Genomic DNA, 13,865 nt, shown 5'->3' with positions numbered 1-13,865 from the left:
AATAACCGGTGACTCCAAATGTTAACTTTTTTGAGGCACGTCTTGATTATTTTGAAGCGCGTTTTTTTTTTTTTTTTTTTTTTTTTTTTGGGGGGGGGGGGGGGGGGGGGGGGGGTGCGGGCTTCAATATATCACCATATCACATATACTGATAACACGTAGGGCCGTGCATCTCAGATTTAACATTGTTCAACGATGCCTTTAAGCATAATCTTACATGTCATACAGTTGGCTGGAAACTCCACAGAATCAGTGATATATCCCAAGTCGCACTGCCCTTCAACCTCGTCACAGTATCCAGAATCTTTAAGGCATGCTGTGCCATTCATGCAATTGCATTTCTGTGTACAGTTTGTCCCGAAGTATCCGTTTGGGCAAACAGAAGGAACTGAAATGAGGAAATATATATATTATTTATTTTAAAAAAAGAAAAAAACAGAAGTCATGGTCAGCATTAAATTACCTTCCTTTAATATGTACACTAATTTACTATGTCATTACGTTAAACACAAACAAATGAAGAGAGCATATAATATACATTTTTATTCCGTAAATTGTTTGTCGGTTTACCGATGGAATGAAATCGCGGCATAGGAATATTCTGCAAAATGTGGCTTGCTACACCAGAGTGAAAAGGTATTGCGTTTGTATAAAAAGTCAACTTGAAAGTGTGGGACTTATCCCGGGTCTTTTGGGTTTTAACATGGAAATTGAATCAGCAATGTTATAAACATTCATACATCATTTTCAAGTAAAGTATATGACTGTACCTTCACATGCTGAACCAGACCATCCTTGCGAGCAATCGCCAGGACATTCTCCAGTGACGTCATCACAATCTGCCCCATTAGTACAATGACACTCTTGAAGACAATCAGCTCCAAACATACCATCTGCACATGCTTTACGACCAAATAGAAGTGATATTATGAGATTTGTAGATCTGTCGAGATATTATTCAATTAATTTGCTCCCAAGAACATTTTAATTCGCATTCGACCTAAACATATTTTCGTGCAAGTAATAAACAGGTGCCCGTTTTAAAACCATGATAATATTCATGCACAAACCAATCTAAACCCTCTATGTGAATAAAAATCTTAGACAAATTATGGATAAGGATCGAAATTTGCACCTTGCAAAAAAAAATGTATGGTTAACATAAAATTGTTATAATGGTTTGCTGGTTTCTTCCCAACTTCAATTACGATAGAAGTCGTTTTAGCACTAACTTTCATTGCAGTAGATGCCTGTATATCCAGCTAAACAGGTGCATCCATAAGGATCAGGTAGACAGATCTGACTTCCAGCACACTGGTCCAGAGGCTGACCGGGTCCACATTCAAATTCACAGTCCCAGCCAAACTTATGCATCCCACACGCTGCATGAAAATGTATATATTAGAGTAATTAATTCATATATAACTCACATGTTCTAAAAAGTTCCTTTCTTCGATTTGAGAAGAGGAGAACATATAATATTCAAACATATTGCAATCATTCAAAAATGTTATGTCCCAAGCAGCAATATTGTTTTGTCTTCTTGTTTTGATTGGGAAAAGGGTATGTTTTCTGTTATTATAATCATAAGCAAATAGTTATTCAATTGAACTGATAGTTACTCATGGTAACAAAACAAGTGAAAAATGTGCGAATTAAAAAAACTAATGGTTTATTTTCTTTACTAGTTTTAACATTTGTTAAAATCATCATTGTTATTGTTGTTATAGGCATCATTATTGGTTTTATTATACTAATTATGATTATTTGTAGTACTATCAACATTCATCATCATAATCATTAGTCTTCTTCTTTTTCCTCTTTTTCTTTAGTTCTTATTTTCTTTCACTTTCCTTCTTCTTATATTTCTTATACATTATTATCATTCGTCTCCTCCTTCTCCTCCTTCTTCTTTTTCTGCTTCTTTATCTTTTCCTTCTTATTCTTGTAATTGGTGGTGTCGTTATTATAATTTGGAATTACCATTATAAAACGATTAGTATATCATTGTGAAGACTCATTTCAAGGCGAAGAATGTATTGGACATATATTTAAAAAAAGTTTCACATGGTAGTATCTTCTTTAGGGATTTCTTAGTTTTACCTTGGAGGCAGTTTTTTCCAGCATGGCCAGGAGGACAGATGCATGTTCCTGAGATTTCGTGGCATACACCTCCATTATAACAACTATCACACAAACGATCGCATAATGGTGGATTCCATCTTCCATAAGGGCACTCTGTTAATACAATGTAACATGGACAATTTTAATGTACCTCCCACACGTACGTTAATCCCGGAGATGGGTGTTATACCCCACCCCACAAGCAAATATTTCTGAAGGGGGAGGGGGGGGGGGTGGCCTGTACAAAATATTCCCATAGTAAGGAAATCAATCATATTTTAAAAACTTTTTGAAACATTATTTAAAAACCCTAAAATAAATATGATATTATATGAAAAACCTGTCATTTTCAGCTCCATTTTGAGTCATGCATGCGTTAGCGCGAAAAACATCGGAGCTGGGTTACGATCACAACATTCCTCGTACATTCCACACACACACACACACACACACACACATAAACACACATATATACACACACACAAACGCACACCCACACAATCCTCTGAATGGATTTAGGTCACTGATATACGAAAACAGGTAGCTTATTGAAATAAAGTGGCGCAAAAAGCCATGTTCTTAACCTAAAATGCACAGTGGTTGAAAATCATACCTTAAATTAGAATTGCAAAGACGTACTAGGTCCAAATACATGATTTTTGAAAATCGTCACTTAATGAAAAAAGTGACAGAACCTAATTGTTTAACGGTTAAAAAATCAAAACTTAATTGTAAAAAGTTAAAAGCCACACATTAGGCCATCAATCTGAGTTTTTTATGTAGACCTCGATTAGGCTTTATACTGCAGAAACTGCACTCGATCATGGAAATTACAACTTTACATTCATCGATATTATTTATGCTTTACTGACGTATAAACCATAATATATCTGGTCGGTTTCGGTCGGTTTTTCTTGATTGTTGTTATTTTAATGACCATAGCTTTACAGAGCTGAGGGGTAACAAGTTCCAGTGTATTTATACCCTTGCGACCAATATGCGATTATATATCTTGATGTGTAAGGAAACAAAATTCGAACCCGTTACGATGAGTCTTATGGAGCTGTATTGATGTTGTTCCAACGTTCCATCCATGTACGTCACATACACACCGGCGTCTGAGACAGATGCAGATTGGATTGTGTGTGATAGACTGTCAGAACTCATTCCAATAAATGAATTATCCCAGTCTACATCAGTGAATTTCCGCCATCGTATCCCACCTACTTGCACCATCCCTCTCGTGCTCATCACACTGAGTGTGATATCATCTCCAACATGTATTGTCTTTGTAAACCGACCATCACTGGGTTGCAATTTACCTATACAAAATAAGAAGGAAACATCGACAACACCTTACATTCGAATATTGTTTTTTGCTGATTCAATACAATTGCGTCATCTCGTCTTTCATTCTATCGTGCTCCCTCTCGCTTTATTTTTCTTTCGTTAATTTTACATTGTCATCAATTAAACATTATTAGAAAATATGTTTCAAGCATTAGCATTTATGGTATTGAGGATCGGATTGAGTCTCAACATTATCATAATATTTTCTTTTTAGAAATATTTGCATTAGTTGAAATTATCTGTTGTATTATAATTTAAATGTAAAATATTAACAACCTTACCAAATTATGTGAAAAATTGTTTTGTCCCAATTTTTGTCTTAAGAATGTGACATATTAAAGCTTGCATATAAACATGTTCAACAAACGCCCTCATTTAACCAGTTCACCTTGCATTTTTCAGTTACGAAAAATACACACACTAATTTGATAAAGGTATGCATAACTAAGTTGTCAACTGTTTGTGTATATTTACGGGAAGAAAGAAGAATGCCAAGAGGAACAGATGTCATTCTACTGGCTGTCACTGCAGAACATTCGAAAAAACCGAAGCCATCCATAGCATCTGGAAGAGTCTGCCTTAACACTACAGATGATATAACATTGCTGTCTCCTGGAGCTGTGTAACTATCTGAAGTTATAGACTCGGTCAAACGGACGAGTCTTCTGGAGGAGAATGTGAGAATATCTTCATTCTCTGAGCCGAGTAGACAGATAAATGAAGCATTCATCAGACCTCCTCCGTAGGGTGATAGAGTAGCTGCCAGTAGACGTACAGGAAGGATCTGTCGCGGACCTATGAGAAAATCATTATGTTTTTCAAGTAATTAGTGTCCGTTTAGTATTTCGTTAGAGAAGAAGTAAGGGAAACATACAAAACGTTGCCAAGGCAATGACTTATCTCAAACTTTTCATATTACATATATTTTGTTCACAAAGTAACCTCTACTTCTAAAACTGAATGGTATAACGGTTTATGGGAAACACAGTCTGAATAATAAACGATACTTTACGAAGTCATGTTTTCCTCGAGTCATCGACTGTAGATAAAGCCAAAATAACTAGGAATGTTTTATAGGCAAATTTTTACATCATTTTAACATCTGATAAAGCATTTTTTTCATTTTCCGCCTTGAAACAACGCTATAAGCACGGATTACAATGGATGATATTCTGCATAAAAGTGGATACCAACCATGGCTCTAAAACAGGGATTACACCATATTTTAATGATAATATTAATAATAATAATAATAATAAACAAACTTATAGAGCGCACACACCGTCGAGGGACGCTCATGGCGCTAGCTTAGCAACAGTTCTCCTTGATACAAGTAAAGTAAATAATTTTGCAATATTTGTATAACCCATTTCAATCCTCAGCTATGCCCGATGGGGCCCGGTGCCCTCCAACCGCTCCATCCACTGACAATGTAAGGGACTAGCCCAGTCAGCACAGTATTCACAATGTCATCAATCGATATCTTGTTTCGTTTGTGGCACTTAAAATGTGATGTAATAATGAAAAACGGGCATCGTTTGAGCATGGACTATCATAAAGGAGAACCCTTGAATATAAATAATATAAATATAATGACAATACTCACTCGGAGGTTTTTCACATGCAAACCTGAGGTAAGATGCACATCGTCGTCTTTTCCATCCATTATTAACCTGCTGATGAACGCATTTTCCAGTTTCAACTGAGGTTGCCACACCACTCGACCAAGCAGGAAATCTTGAAAGGTAAAAATACAGTAACGAGTTATCACAGTATTACAAGAAATATGTCAGCGGCTTGACTCGAGCTTCAGTTAAAATATATATACATTCAAATGCAAATATAAACAATGCCTTTCTTGGTAACAATGATCTTGCATTATTTTAGGCTTCATAAGGTCTGCATACAGAAAACATGTAGAGTAAGACAAATTATTCATTTCGACGTTTTCGGTGGGGGGGGGGGGGGGGGGGGGGGGAGGTGCCATCAATCCATTGGAAAACCTATCCTAAGCTTGATGAATATCAACTTGTATCTTAGAAAATCATGTTATAATAGTCTACATACCAGTTTCTACCAATTACATTCTGTCTGCAACATGATATGATCGCAGTTTGTCACGAGTAGGGAGTGTGAGATACTGTCGTGTTTGTGTATGAAAAATACAATTTAACACATACCCATTATCGAGTGGAGTGTCATCAATCCATTGAAACGTGCCCTCCTGATTGATATCATCGAGTCCGAACCAATACGAGTTACCTCCAGCCAGAACAATGAGATGCATCTAGTGAATCAGAAAGAGAAAATCACTGGTGACTATATCTAATGCCCCATGATCATGATAGTGGGATAACTTTAACGATATGTCGATAGTCTATGACATCATTGAAAGTTGAACTTGTTGCTTATTCTTGGCTCATCACATCGATATCATGCTTCTCTGTAACCCTATTCCGATTGTTCGTACATAACCTACCAGATTCTTTATTCCTCTTACATGACTTTTGTTGTTTTTATTACCTATTTTGTGCACACACAATGGCTAGATCAAAGCCTGTTACAGTTTTATCACATTTTATTAATGTATTCCATACTTGGAATTAAACTTTTTAATAACATGATGCGTCCTTACATTGATTTCTTCTGTTTTAGGCTGGGCAAGATCTCCTCCTTGAGCCTGGCAGTACTTTCTAGCAAACGGGTATGACGTCATCGAAGATTGAGAGATATAGTACAGGGTTCCATCAATGCGACTCCACTTATATTCTGGAACGACTATGTATTGATTAAAACATGGTGATTGCCATTATTAGATGTTCATCGTGTTATAAGTAAATAAGAAGAAAGAATTTCAAACAATAAGTATCATCGTATATATATATATATATATATATTAGTCAAACTGATACAACACGAGGCCAGAGATGAGAAGATCATGGATTCACTCTCCGGCATGGCTCTTTAATCTAACCTATACTTCTCTCCACCCAAATGTTTTGGTACCCCGTAGTATGCAAACGTCTCTTTGTTGGGTTTACACTGTGTGCGTCTGTAAAATGACACCTGTCTAGAGTAACTCCTCAGAGAGTGGTGAATGTGTCCGTGGACAAACCTTGATCCGATGAAGCAGATAATAATAAACGCTAAGATATATTGGATATGCAGCGCTAAATAAACATAATTGTAAGTAGGTTTGTTAACATGCATAATTATGCAGATGGGTTCAGACATGACAACTGATAACATTATAAAAATTAATATATTCATCGAATACGTAGTAAATAATCAACGGATCGTGTCTCGCCCACCCTTGGCAATCTAATATCAATGTTTCCAAAGAGAAAGTTTAGTGGCACTTCATTTGTGAAAAGAGATTTTAGCAGATAAACTTTAACATATGACCTCAAATGCACTATGAACTTAGCATGTGACCCCTGGCAGCACCATACCGTGAAGGTCCCACAAGTGCATTTGTGGCTTGTTCACAATGGGATTGACGGGTGCGAAAATATTTGTCACAAGAGAGTTTTGCAGGAACACTTTGTGACAGACGCTATTACCTTGTGGGCGAAACAATAATACCAATGATAATATACCGTTTCCTGCATAGCGCATGTCACATTTTTTTATCTATGCACTTCTATACGGTATTGAATATTATTAGCTTCGTCTTTAATCGAAGCTCTTAACGCTCAGTGTAGTCAAGGAGTAAATCCTATCAAGTACCCACTCACTACACATGGGTCTAGTGTGGTAATTGGCAAACGTGATTGATGTCTTGCCAGAGGACATTAGTGGTGCAGTAGGGATTCGAAGCCTCTCTTTGTAGCATGTAGGACAAGTTGCATACAGTTTTTTAAAGGTTGTGAAGTGCGCAAGTTTGTAAAGCCAAGTCGCTTTGCATCCTCGCACATTTTTTCCTTCATTTTGTTGTGTTTTAACATATTAATATAAAATCAAATCAATAGAATATAAGGGGTTTAAACAGTAAACAACAAAAAAATACCTTTTAGTCTCGGGTTGAAGCATATAAGTTTTATCGGGATATTTGTAAACTTTGCAACGATCGAAACCCCGTGCCAAAAGATCTATAGTCCGGTGACTTACCCACAAGAGCAAAACCCGCTGATCAAGGGGGGGGGGGGGGGAAGGGGGGGGGGTGAATCAAAAGTTAAAATCAAAATTAAACGTTTCTGCAACTCGACAACAATGGATTAGCGGCGCTCTTTGAAACTCCTAGTTTTATTTAATACATTCTTAATCAATTCAAAATAGAGAGAGAGAGAGAACAAAAATGTTGACAATGAAACAGAAACGACCATACGTGTTAGGTTTAGTGACTTACCCTGATAGCGTTCACATATGAAGGGTCGGTCGAGATGACACGGAATATCAAGCCATCCCATGTCTGGATCAGAAGATAGAGTGGCACAATCTTCATCACCATCGTTGTTGGGTTCAGGATCCCTCCATGCTGAATACCTGTGTGTATTAAATAAAGGAGAATGGAGAACCAAAATCACGAGTATGCAGACGATTGTACGAAAGAATAGTTCTATAAATCTTTTTTTTCTGTGTGTGTTTTTCTGCATTGTTTAGTCGGATATGAAATCCAAATTCTGATGATTGGATTACAATGATCTATGTTATATAAGTGCACTGTCTTAAAAATTTGCTTTAAAATGTTTAGTTCCGAAACTGGATTTTGAGCCGAACCATCCATAAGAATATATCTCAATCAAAAAGTAAGCTTCCCCACATAACTTTTTAATCTAAATCGACAAAGAACCAATGACGATTAATATATACGAAAGGCGTAGTATGCGCTACTGCTTAAAGATATTATTTGATTGCATATTGAAAAGTTGTATTTTTTATGCGGAATAGTATTTATTTTAATATGATAATATGTGTTTACAAGTTAAAACACATCGTCCATTGCATTACGACATGCATTTTTGTTTAAATAGTTTTTACAACCGACTGCAAAAATTTCATTATCAAAGCGTAAGCTAGCGATCAAAGTGTGATCAAGAAAACTATTACGCATACTTTGCCTTTTAGACCAGCAAATTACATCAACTACTTTTTTTATCGATTCACAATGAAAAATGTCAGCGAAAGTTTATCTTACTTATATGTTCAGTATGTTTGATTTTGACAAAGTTTGACAGTTATTTCAAATAAGTAACGAATGCGTATGCGCATTATAAAGTTATTGAACCTACTGTAAAGGTGTTTCGTCGATCCATTCAAATGTGCCTTCTACAGCTTGGTCAGTCAAACCGAAAAATACAAGGCTATTTAATCCCGAAATCCTGCCATGAAGAAAGTTCTGGTAAGAGGAACACAGATATGTCATCTCATAAACATCAGTTGCTTATTTAGGTTATTTATTTGCATGGCTGTAAGTCCATTTTTTTCGATTTCATAATAAAAACAAAATTAAAAAAATAAAGTAAACGAATAAAAATCAAAATCAACACAAGTAAATCGCCTGCTGTAATCCCTAAAGGCATTAACTAAAGAATTAAAAATATTCTAGCGCTCAGAGGAATATATCAAAAGTAAAAATCATTTGTTCATTAGAAGCTGCTGAAATATACTATGACAGGACTGTTCACGCGTCATGGTCATGTCAATAAAAACAATAATAAGAAGTAATATAAATACATAAATTAAAGTATTCACAATTATTTATATTATGGTATATACGTAGTGAAATAGCGGCGTGATCAGAGAATAATCTGATTTGAGATATATTGGAAAGCTTCAAACATAAGGATTGGGGATGACAGTGTCTACATGAATGTTTTAATATCTCCGATAATAACTAAATGTTGCACTGTGTGATATTATTTAAATGGGTTTTCACGAGGAACCAGTTGGCCTATTACGTCACATACGTCATTCAATTTTGATATTACTTTATACAAATATTGTGTTCCTAATATGCCATAGTGAGATACTTGCCAAATATCTTTGTAAACTTCCCAGCTGTGAAAATATACCCCCCAAAAGTACATAGGTTTTATGATAAGAACATTTTGGATATCAATAGCCAAGGAAAAGAAGTATAATTAAACATACGTTGATATCGTGTGATTTGATGAGTGCTAAATCAGCTCCATGATACTGACAGTAGATCCGTGCATCTGTATAAGACCGAGCCAGCCATGACGGAGAGATGAAATAATCTAGACCTCCAAATGATGCTTCACTGCTTCTATCATATACTGTAATAAAACAGACTTTCTATTTGAGAGTGTATCGTGATGATAAAGATTGTGATATTTACGAAATTGTGTCGATTATTCTTTGCATAGTGTAGGCATTATTCAGATTCTACAAAGCTTACTGTGGGCGTAGCGGTCGACGATGTTTGGGAATGTTCAACTAAAAGGGGTCAGAAATTACTTTTATTTTCAAAATATGTATGCAAACAGAGAACGATTGCATTTGTTGCCTTTTTTAAAGATGAATTATATTTGAACTGTTTAATTCGTATGCGTTGGCATACGAAAGAGTTAAAAACGAGATTATCATTTTGTCATGAATCGAACAATTGAGGTGGGATTTTTTGTAGTGAGAGAAAGTTACAAATGCAAAGTTCTACAACAGCTATAAATCCCATAATAATTTGATGAAATTATTGTATTATTATGTTGTAATGAAAACGGAATTCGTTTACAAATAGCGCAATATTATATACGAAACATACTCCATAGAGATTAGCTCTGCGATCGATGTCTTACACTTAACGAATTCCAAACTTCAGCCCTTTATTCTAACCCTAACCTACAACCCAAATTACGTATGATCCGAAGACAATACGTTTGTTGCAATATAGCCTGGAGCAACAATCACCAGAACCATGGGTGTCGATCCCGGGGGGGGGGGGGGATGGGGGGGATATATCCCCCTCCCCCAATATTTCAGTTGGGGGGGGGGGGGTGGCCTGTACATTCATCCCCCCAATAATTCACCATCAAAAAAGAAAATGAAGAGAAAAATTAATGATGAGAGCCCGATGAGAGTAGTTAATGGTTATTACTCGCAAGATAACCATCAATATACACATTTTGCTATGTCATTTTCATAATACATATATATATATATATATGTACGAAGTAAATGAGGTAACCGTATATGAGACAAGAATAAATTGATTTCTCGCTCATACGGCTTCATCAGGAATTTATGAATTTATTCAATCAACAGCATCATAGAAATGCAAAGCGCCAAATGCAAAGCCGCATCGTTAAAAAGCAGTTGAAGAGCAACGAGCAACGAGCTAAATATTATGCTACCCACCACTCGGGCTGTGCATGCAAAGATTTGCGAACGAACGTTCCAAACATACTTCATGTGGGGAAACTGAATTCAGACAAGGATTAATATACAGAACAGTACAACGAGTCGTCTTCTTTCTCTAATAATTAAGTGAAACGGCTAAGCTTCCGCGCATTGCGCGGGGGGGGGGGGGGGAGGAGGGAGGGGGGAACTGAATTCAGACTATGATTAAGAGTTATAATTAAATGAAACGTCAAAGTACACGATACAACGAATCGTCTTCTTTTTCTAATAATTTAATGAAACGTGAAAGCTTCCGCGCTATCTGCGGGATGGTTGAAAGTGATTTCAGACGTGGATTAAGAGTAATAATCAAATGGAACGTCGAAGCTTCCGCGCTTCGCGCTGTATGGGGGAAACTGAATTCAGACAAGGACACGAAAAAAAAATCGTCTTCCTTCTCTAATAATTTAATGAAAATGTAAAGCTTCCGCACTTTGCGCGGGATGGGCAAAAATGAATACAGATAAGGATTAAGAGTAATAATTTATTGAACCGTCGAAGCCCTCGTGCTTTGCGCGGTAAAGGGGGAAAACTTAGTTCTATATCATCATCTTCTTTCTCTAATAATGTAATGAAATGTGGAAGCTTGCGCGCTTAGTGCAGGAATTAACGAAAATGAATTCAGACAAGGATTAAGAGTAATAATTGATTGAACCGCCAAAGCTTCCGCGCTTCGCGCGGTTAAGGGGGAAACTGAATTTTATATCATCTTCTTTCGCTAATAATGTAATGAAATGTGAAAGCTTGCGCGCTTCGCGCAGGAATAGGCGAAAATGAATTCAGACAAGAATTAAGAGTAATAATTAAATGAAACGTCAAAGCTTTCGCGCTCCGCGCGGGAGGGCGGGGGGAATTGCACTCATACAAGGACACGATACAACGAATCGTCTTTTTTCTCTAATAATATAATGAACGTGAAACTTCCGCGCTTCGCGTGGGATGGGCGAAAATGAATTCAGTCATGGATTAAGAGTAATGATTTATTGAAATGCAAAACTTCCGCGCGGGGAAACTGAATTCAGACAAGGACACGTTACAACGAATCGTCTTCTTTCTCTAATAATTTAATGAAACGTGAAAGCTTCCGCGCTTCGCGCGGGATGGGCGAAAATGAATTCAGACAAGGATCAAGAGTAGTAATTTATTGAAACGTCAAAGCTTCCCCGCTTCGCGCGGGAGGGGGGGGGGGCTGAATTAAGACAAGGATTAAGAGTCGAGAATGGTTCATAGAATCGTCTTCTTTCTTTAATAACCTAATGAAACGTCAGAGTTTCCGCGCTATGCGCGGAAGAAGGGGAACTTGATTAAAACTTTAAGGATTAAGAGTCGAGAATGGTACGTCGAATCGTCTTCTTTCTTTAATAATCTATTGAAACGTCAGAGCTTCCGCGCTATGCGCGGAGGAAGGGAACTTGATTCAAACAAGGAATAAGAGTTGATAACGGTCCAACAAATCGTCTTCTTTCTCTAATAATTTAATGAAACTTCAAAGCTTCCGCGCTTCGCGGGGGAGGGGGGAAACTCCTCCCTCCCTGCACCCAACCCCTATACAGGGAGCGCGCTTCGCACGCTTTGCTAGCTCACTACCGACCCCCTAAAATGAAATCCTGGCTACGCGCTTGGGGAGGGGGGTACAACCTGCTACATGCTTCTACCCCTTGGTTGCTTTGATCCATTGCCGAAAATATTTTGGCACCTGTCATCCCCCCCCCCCCCCCCCCCAACCACGGATACAAATCGACACCCTTGATCAAAACACAATAAATGTTGGAACATCAATATCCATACCTCGTGTACGCTCACAAATGAACGGAAAAGATTGCGATGGAGCCCTGTCATACCATGATGAGCCATCTCGTAGACCAAGACAACCCCAGAAGTTAGGATTATTTGGTTCCGTGGTGGTAAACCAATCATTATACCTTCGAGAAAAGAAACGCTATATAAATTAAGGTCGCATTGTGATCGTTATCATATATATTATGATTGATAATAACAATACTAATGATAATATTTGGAGTAGTAGTAGTAGTTGTTGTAGCAGCACCAGGAGTAGTAGGCTTACACTGTAGTAGTAGTATTGTTATTATTATTAGCATCATCATCCTCATCATTATCATTGAGTTGAGTTATTGGTGAGTTGTTGAGTTTATTGGTTTCACATTTCACATATATTTCACAAATGTAATACAGATAACAAAATATACATACAAGACATATTGTTTCATAATTAAAACAAAATGATTATATTAATTAACAAGGTAATCAGACTACAAAGTTACATGCCATATTGTTATTGTTATTACTATTATTATTGTCATTAATATTAGTAGTAGTTGTTGTATTGCTATTTTAATTATTAGCCCTATTACTTTATTGTTCGTGTAGTGTGAGATCAATCATTGAGGTTCAGATATACATCATTAAACTGAATTTAAATTTAGATCTTAATTCATATTTAACTCGTCTTCCTCACCCCTCTCCGCCTTAGATGATACAGAAATAATGTGAGTATGTAGCATGCAAAGAAATAGAGCAGACATCTGGTCGCAACATCATTATCTTGTATTGTTGAGCCGAGCTTTTTATATTCTTCGTAATATCCATATGAGACATTAATATTACAAGGTATGCTACTAAAGTTTATTATGCTTTTAATGAACACTGGTTACTTTTAAACGAATTTCTTTTTTGGAAAACAAATTATTGTAACCACAGATTATAGACATGCATAGGCGTTCATCAACATGTATTCTTCTATCGTGACTGATCTCAACAGAGCAAACATTTGAGGAACATACTGGAGTGTAGTATCATCCAGCCAGGTGAAAACTCCATATTCGACCCGAAAAAGCCCGAAAAAGTAACACAAATTTGGATCACTTGGAATAAATCGAGGAAGTAGCGCTTTGAGAAATATCTGTAAGAAAAAAGGAGAATAAAACAAATCATAATTTGTGATTTAATCACCGTTGAATTCAAAATGGAAAACCTTAGCATTAGCTGAGAACTTTCCTTATGTTTTACGATGT

General features: G+C 36.7%; 1 long non-coding RNA gene across 1 annotated transcript; it reads right to left on the bottom strand.

The window, feature by feature from the left end:
- Nucleotides 1-785: 785 nt before the first annotated feature.
- On the bottom strand, nt 786-2,251 carry LOC105440625. The gene is made up of 3 exons (XR_971732.2): nt 2,104-2,251; nt 1,233-1,382; nt 786-902 (listed from the first exon to the last, which is right to left on the bottom strand). It is a non-coding gene; the product is annotated as an uncharacterized LOC105440625 (long non-coding RNA).
- Nucleotides 2,252-13,865: the final 11,614 nt, after the last annotated feature.

This window comes from Strongylocentrotus purpuratus, unplaced genomic scaffold (assembly GCF_000002235.5).
Source record: "Strongylocentrotus purpuratus isolate Spur 01 unplaced genomic scaffold, Spur_5.0 spur5_contig_821, whole genome shotgun sequence".
NCBI classification, from domain to species: domain Eukaryota; kingdom Metazoa; phylum Echinodermata; class Echinoidea; order Camarodonta; family Strongylocentrotidae; genus Strongylocentrotus; species Strongylocentrotus purpuratus.
The sequence above is the reverse complement of the archived record's forward strand: the minus strand, read 5'-3'. Positions and strand labels throughout refer to the sequence as shown.